The sequence below is a fragment of the Molossus molossus genome, unplaced genomic scaffold (assembly GCF_014108415.1).
Source record: "Molossus molossus isolate mMolMol1 unplaced genomic scaffold, mMolMol1.p scaffold_m16_p_18, whole genome shotgun sequence".
In the NCBI taxonomy this organism is placed as follows: Eukaryota; Metazoa; Chordata; class Mammalia; order Chiroptera; family Molossidae; genus Molossus; species Molossus molossus.
The window spans coordinates 17,118,557-17,125,726 of record NW_023425353.1 but is presented as its reverse complement, the minus strand read 5'-3'; the positions used below and the strand labels follow the sequence as shown (position 1 = coordinate 17,125,726).

At 40.9% G+C, this 7,170-nt stretch overlaps 1 pseudogene; it reads left to right on the top strand.

The window, feature by feature from the left end:
* Positions 1-1,175: 1,175 nt before the first annotated feature.
* Positions 1,176-1,657, top strand: LOC118633456 (annotated as a pseudogene).
* Positions 1,658-7,170: the final 5,513 nt, after the last annotated feature.

The following is a 7,170-nucleotide window of genomic DNA, read 5'->3' as shown; positions in this document are numbered from 1 at the left end:
GTACACCATTTCTCATCAATCTGTGTGTGTGTGTGTGTGTGTGTGTGTGTGTGTTTCTTTTTTCTTTCTCCATAATAAATCTTTTAGGTTGTCTAAATAACTCAAAACACAATAGACCTGTTCTGTCTTTTAGATCTTCCTGTATACAAATGAATTTTTTAAAAGCAGCTTTTACCCTTTGGGCCCAGCAGGAATTTTTTTATATTTTAAAACCATGGGCAAATGATAAAAGTTTCACCTCCTTCCTAACTTTCTCTACCTGTGAGTCAGAGGCAGGCATTTAGACTGTTTTTCTGCAGGCGAGTAAATACAGATGAAATCTCTGTAAACATACCATTTTGACAATGATCATTTTCTACCTGAATTTTCATCTTTGAAATTCAAAAGGGAGCTGGAAAACAGTTCCATTCAATAAACAATGTTTGTATAGTTCTCCTTATTAAGACTTCTCCAGAGATAAGTCTAAAGCCTAAATTGGATTAAAAAGCAACTTCCACATAAAGAGATCTGTGTTTCAAAGCAGCCAAAATGGTAGGAGCCATGTGAGAGAGTTTCGGAATCACCATCTTCCCAGAACCCAGAGTTATACATCTATTCTGTTACACATCTATTCTCAATCATTTCTTCTGCTCTGTGTACTCGACTCCTATGGCAGCTGAAGAGGTGGTAAAGCTGATTAAACTGGGCAGTGCAAGCTTCAGTGGGCCTGCGATCAAGTCTACAAGATAAAAATAGATTCAGATTAACTGGTAATTTATCTTAACTCCTGTGTACATAAGGTTGCCAAATAAAATGGATGCCAGCTATTGCGCGGGGGTTGTGTTGCTTGATTCAAATATCAGAAAATAATCAATAGCGGACACACTCACTGATCTTTTAGAACAGATATTTCTCAGAAGCATACTTGAAAAACACATGTTAAACTAGTTGAAAGGACAATTTTCAAAGAAATTCAGCAATTTACACTTCTGTGGCAAAAAAAAAAAAAAAAAGCAAGCTATTGTTTGAGTTGTTCTCTGTAGCAGGCCCTTTTTAAAATATATACTTATCACCTACAGAGCAAATATTAGTACCTATATCTTAGTGATGAGGACACAGTCCCAGAGAAAGAGGCTGCATTGCCCAAAGACTCGCAGCTGTCTGGCGTGGTTTCACCCGAGTGGGCACGGGTGGAGATGGCTTGCGCCGCTGCGCGATCCCGGGCGGACCAGGACAGGTTTATCTGTATATATCCTGCTTATTTAAATAACAAGAAGGCCATCACAGAGGGCAGGTGAATCCCCATAAGTAAGGCTGTTGAAAATCCTACAGCTATAGAGATTCAAGATGTGTGCTCAGCAGTTGGACTTAATGCATTTCTTGAGCAAAATAAAATGTACTCCAGAGAATGGAATCATGATGCTCAGTACAGGGGCAGAGTCCGGGTCCAACTCAAACAGAAAGATGGCAGCCTCTGTCTTGTACAGTTCCCATCACATTATACACTAAGCCTAACTTCTGGTTCTTAGGTAAGTCAGTAATGCTGTATGCAGCGGAAATGATTCCTAAACTAAAAACAAGGACTCAAAAAAACAGGAGGTGGTGACCAAAGTCTTCAGCAAGGAGAGGGAAGTAAAAAAGGGAAAGAAAAGAAGAAGTGACCTGGCAGGACAATCAAGTATGTGATACTACTGTAAGAGACATGAATGGAGGTTTCCGATTCGTATCTCAGAGAAACCGAAGCTTTTTGTTTGTATGTATCATTTAACTGAACTATGAACATTTGTGCCTTCCAGCTTGAGCATCAGAGTTGACAATGAAATAAATTTACATCAGAAGTTTGCATCTAGCTCTTATGCAGTATAAAAGAAAATTTTTTTGTCTTCCAATGCAGAGTTTTTGTGGAAGAAAAGCTTATTTTTAAATGGACAATGGACTCTACCATAAGTTCCTTGAAATCCTGTATCTGTCCTCTATGTAAACATGTTCAGATAAATGAGTTTAATAAGATTTGAAACACATTTTGTTCACCTTTTAAGTTAATGAAATAAAATTTAAAACTGAAAAAAAAAGACTCCCAGCTGATGACTAGTTCCTAAACTGTGGTTATCTGGTGCCGTTTCCTGGGCTCTTTGTACCCCCACCGAGTCTATTAACCTTTTTCTAGGTTCAGCAGACACATCAGGGACTTCTTGGACTTCACAGCTTTAAGTTCATTTAGGTCATCTTTCTAGAAAGGAACCGAACTCCCTCAATAATTTCATTTCAGGCCATTTGCCATCAAGATAACAAATGACTCTCTTTCAAAATGGAACAATGTTGATGGATTTACTAATCATTCCCCTGGTTTGCAGACCTTGGCTGCATTTAGTCTCTAGTCACTGAAGAGCTACTTCTGATCTCATGTTATAGTTTATAGAACAAAATAGGAAATGATATGGGACATGTGCTACCCCTGCCTCTGTCAGCTAAGAAAGACATTGATAATCATGTGTGGTAGTCTTCCCTACAGGGTTCAGGCTGGCCTCACAACCCTCAATCTGACATTTCAGGCAAACCAATCAGTTAAAATTGGCAAGAGATAAAATTCACCTGCCTCATTGACACAGCAAAAACCTCCCTTAAGCTTATTAGTGGCAGAAACCTTTCTTAAATAGTAAAATGTCTGAAGTACCAAAAGTTATCCAAAAAAATAATAATTTTTAAGTATACACATCTGAAATTCAAATTGTTTTATGTAAATAAAAATGTAACCCATAATCAAGAATTTGTAATTAAATCAGAGCACTGGCCAAATAGGTATTGATGTTTACTTCCAATGTAATCATAGAAGCACCTGGTGCTACTTTCCAGAAACCCAAGGTCTCTGGACACCCACAGTCCTTGTCTGCTTTTATTGGGCCTTGGGGTCTTTAGCATTTCAAATGCAATTCTGAGTCAACCAGTCAAAGAAGCTGTAAAAAGAATCTGATTAGAAATGCAGGAGGATTAAATTTTCTCTTCCCTTGTTCAAAGAACCTTTTTTTTTTAATGTTTATTCATTCACGTATCAAATGCTTACTGAGTGCAAATCCTGCAGGCCAGTGCTCAGTGCTGGGGATGCAAATGAGACCATGGTAGAGGGAACTGTGCTCCTGGTTGTGCTCCTCTGGCATCAGTCACATCTGCGGACAGTTCAGGGGGGCGCAGGGCACCAGGAAGGGAGAAGGAGGCCTACAAACTGGATCTGGCTTATTGTAGATGCTGCTGCAAATAGCTCCAGAAGCTTCCTGATACCTCATTTTGAACCACATGGAGCATTTAACAGCCAACATATCTCAAAAAAAAGAAAAAGGAAAAAAAAAAACCCTAAGCATAAATATGGTCTTTCAAGTATTGGGAAAAGCTGCCCTTTTTTTTTTCATGGAGAACACTAATGCAGTAATTCCTGTTCACTATTTGAGGGTCATAGACCTATATCCAAATCTTTGAAGACTCTTTCCCTAATTTCTCCATTTTATTTTAAAGAGAAAGAAATGAAATGAGAGGAAATGGGCATATGAGTTAAAGGTAGAAAAAAAAAGAAATAAATACTGTATATTAATTCCCAAATGTGAAATATTAATTCTTTTGGATTCTCCTGTGGACTTTGGCATAGATTTGTGACTTGGATATTTGAAATATTTGACTAGTCAAGCTATAAATTTTCTTCTAAGTTAACTTAACACTAGAATGTGATCCCCGCTAGAGTGCAAACCCCACACACAGGGATTGTCCCCATTCCTAGTACCCAGCACCCAGCACCAAACCCAGCACAGAGTAGATACATGATAAATAATTAAGGAATAAATAAATGAATAAGCAGACAACTGATCGGGAGACTGGTGAACTATAATGACTAGATTCTACTTTCTATACTCATCATTTCCATTTTACCTTTGAATCTGATTTAAAATTGCAGGACTCCGGTGCTTTCTCTAATGTATTGTGTGCATAACCATTTCTCTGGGCATTACTGAGCTTAGGTGATTTCCTTCCTGAAGTTCTACTGCTTTGATCTAAAAAAAAAAGAAAATCTGCAGTTTTGAAGGTGCTATAACTGTGAACATGAATGTCAACATATTGGTTTTACATTCCAGGCCTTCTATAAATAAAAGTCCACGATTACAAAATGTAGTATAATCTAGAAGAATAAGGTGAACAAGATACTTTGACCAGATCGTAGGCTCCAGCCATAAAGGCAGACAGATTCTGGCTGCTCCTGTCCCCACACACTGGTCTTCAGAGCAAAATGCTGCTGAGGGGGGGATTGTACCAAAGTCTTTGACCTGCTCATCCTTTCACACTCCCAGCCTACTGGGAAGAAAGGAGCTGTGTGGACATCTGTTGTCACCTGATGAGCACTCTAGTTTTCCTTTGAATGTGCAGAACCCATTGAAAGCAGTCTTGGTAGACTGTCAACCACAGCCCCACCTAGCCCAGGTATGGTCATATCACTCAAACAAGCCCAATCTCTTTAGAATGAAGTGAAAAACAGGAAAGAAACAAGCTGAAGCATAATCATTTTAACAGTGCCCCCTAATGTTCACTGGTTCCTAATCCCTAGATTTCATTCCAGGACCTGTCTAGATTCCTGTCCATCAAGCTAACTGCTATCTTTCCACTAAGTCCTGGTTTGTTTTTGTTTTGTGTTTTGCTTAGATTGGCCAGAATCAGTTTTGTTGCTTGCAACCCAAAAATCCTGGCACTAAGGCTTCTACCCTTTTTAGTTCAAAGTTATTAAAACTTATCTGATACCCTGAGGTAAAAAGGGGCCATGGTTAGACTGACTGTGGGTCCACTGGTACAATAAGAAATAGGACAGGGACCTGGCCAGTATGGCTCAGTGGACTGAGCATCATCCCATGGACTGACAGGTCCCAGTTCGATTCCCAGTCAGGATGCATGCCCAGGTTTCAGGCTCGATCCCCAGTAGGGGGTGAAGAGGAAGCAAATGATAGATGTTTCTCTCTCACATCGATGTTTCTATCTCTCTCCCCCTTCTTCTCTCTCTAAAATATCAGTAAAGCCCAGCCGGTGTAGCTCAGTGGTTGAGCGTCGACCATGCATCAAGAGGTCACCAGTTTGATTCCCCGTCAGGGCACGTGTCCAGGTTGTGGGCCCACTCCCCAGTGGGGGGCATGCAGGAGGCGGCCAATCGATGTTCTCTCTCATCGATGTTTCTATCTCTCTCTCTCTCTTTTCTTCTCTATCTAAAAATCAATAAAGAAAAAATGTTTAAAATAAATAATTAAAAATTAAAAATCAATAAGAGAAAGAGAGAGAGCAGGGAAGTATATAACTGATACAAAAGTGATTTCCTTATACAGGGTGAGGCTAAAGTAAGCTAGTTGTTCATATGGAAGATAATACAATAGTTAATAAATAGTAATGCAAGAATAAACTCTGCATTTTGTGTACTCACAACTGTAAACCTACTCTTGCCTCACTCTGTATGGTAAGGGTGGACATTTCAGAGCTGATATGTGCCTATTCTGAGCCTAATGATAAAAGATAGTGAACCCAGAGATTAGGGTTCTCCCCACCAAAGACTTCTCTCACTCCATACACAATCTTAAGACCCCATTTTTAAGGGGCACCTCTATGAGATGGAGGAGACATTGGGAAGCTGTGTCTACTCACTGGGTCCTGCATGTGTGTCCTTTGACTGAGTATTTGCTGGCTTAGTGGTACAACAAAGAGAAGACCATTTATTTATTTATTTTAAAATATTTTATTAATTTATTTTATCTTCACCCGAGGACATTTTTTCATGTATCTTCAGATAAAGTGGGAGGGAGAGAAAGAGGAAGAGAGAAAGAGAAACATTGATGTGAGAGAGACACACCGAGTGGCTGTCACCCACACAATCCCAACGGGGGGCCGGGGACGAACTGCAACCAAGGTACATGCCCCCAGTGGGAACCAAATACGGGACTTTCCGGTCTGCAGGCTGACGCTCTAACTGCTGAGCCAACCCAGTCAGGGCGAGAAGATCATTTTAAACCAAGTTGGAGTCACTCTTCTCTCCAGGATCCAAGTTTAGTCCACATTTTATGGCCTGGCCTAGCACAAGTATAGCTCTGATCAAGACCATAGAGCTAAGAAGATGGGACAACAAGATTCAAAAGAGGAAATATTATGAAGACTGGAAGAGCCATGTGTGCTGACCTCTGCACCAGGAATCAGGTGGACAGAAACCTTCAAGGCAGGTCCAAGAGGTAGCCCAAACCAGAATCTGCCCCATGCATCCGTCTCTGCTAGTGATGGACTGGCAGTGTGAGAGAATCTATAGAGCTATAACCCTGTTCCCTAAATGGAAATCACGTTCTCTTTTGAGGAGATTTTGAGTCTTGGGTTAGAGTCTTCAGCAGCAACCAAAGCCAACAGGGCCAGCAGTTCTCCTGAAGCCATATCTCTTGCAACTGCCGAAAGGCATACCAAGTGTTGGGTTTGGCGGCAGTCGGATGAGTAAGAGTGGAATAAAGAGCAACTGCATGTGGCTGCTCAAGGGGATCTTTTCCAACTGCCCAGGTGTCAACAGGAGATGATTCTAGGTCTCTGGTTCTGAAAGGAGCAGTAAATTCTGGGGTAAACAGCATACTGGGCAGTGGCTTGGGAGAGTCCTCAAGCCTCTAAGAGACACACCCGAATTCCACACATGAAGTGAGAACCCTCAGAACTAACACTAAAGATCTTGGACCTAGTCCGGCTGGTATGGCTCAGTGGTTGAGCATCGACCCATGCACCCAGAGGTTACTGGTTTGATTCCCAGTCAGGGCACATGCCCAGGTTGTGAGCCTGATCCCCAGTGGGGGACAAGCAGGAGGTGGCCAATCGATGTTCTCTCTAATCGATGTTTCTATCTTTCTCTCCCTCTTCCTCCCTCTCTCTCTCTAAAAACCAATAAAGAAAAAATAAATAAAAAAATCTTGGACCTATAGATCTGTTAGGAAAAGAAATCCTAGACAAAGGAAAGGGAATAATAGAAGCTGTGAAGGGAAGATGATGCATTTGATGCACTGCTAAATCTGCAGTGTCTTCAGAATGTAGACACGAAGATACCTATTTGAAGGTGCTTAATAGGTTGGTGTTCAAGAGGAATGTTAGAGCTGAGGACATGATACAGGGAGGTGTAGAAGCCATGGAAATGGGTAGTGTGCCTTGGAGAGA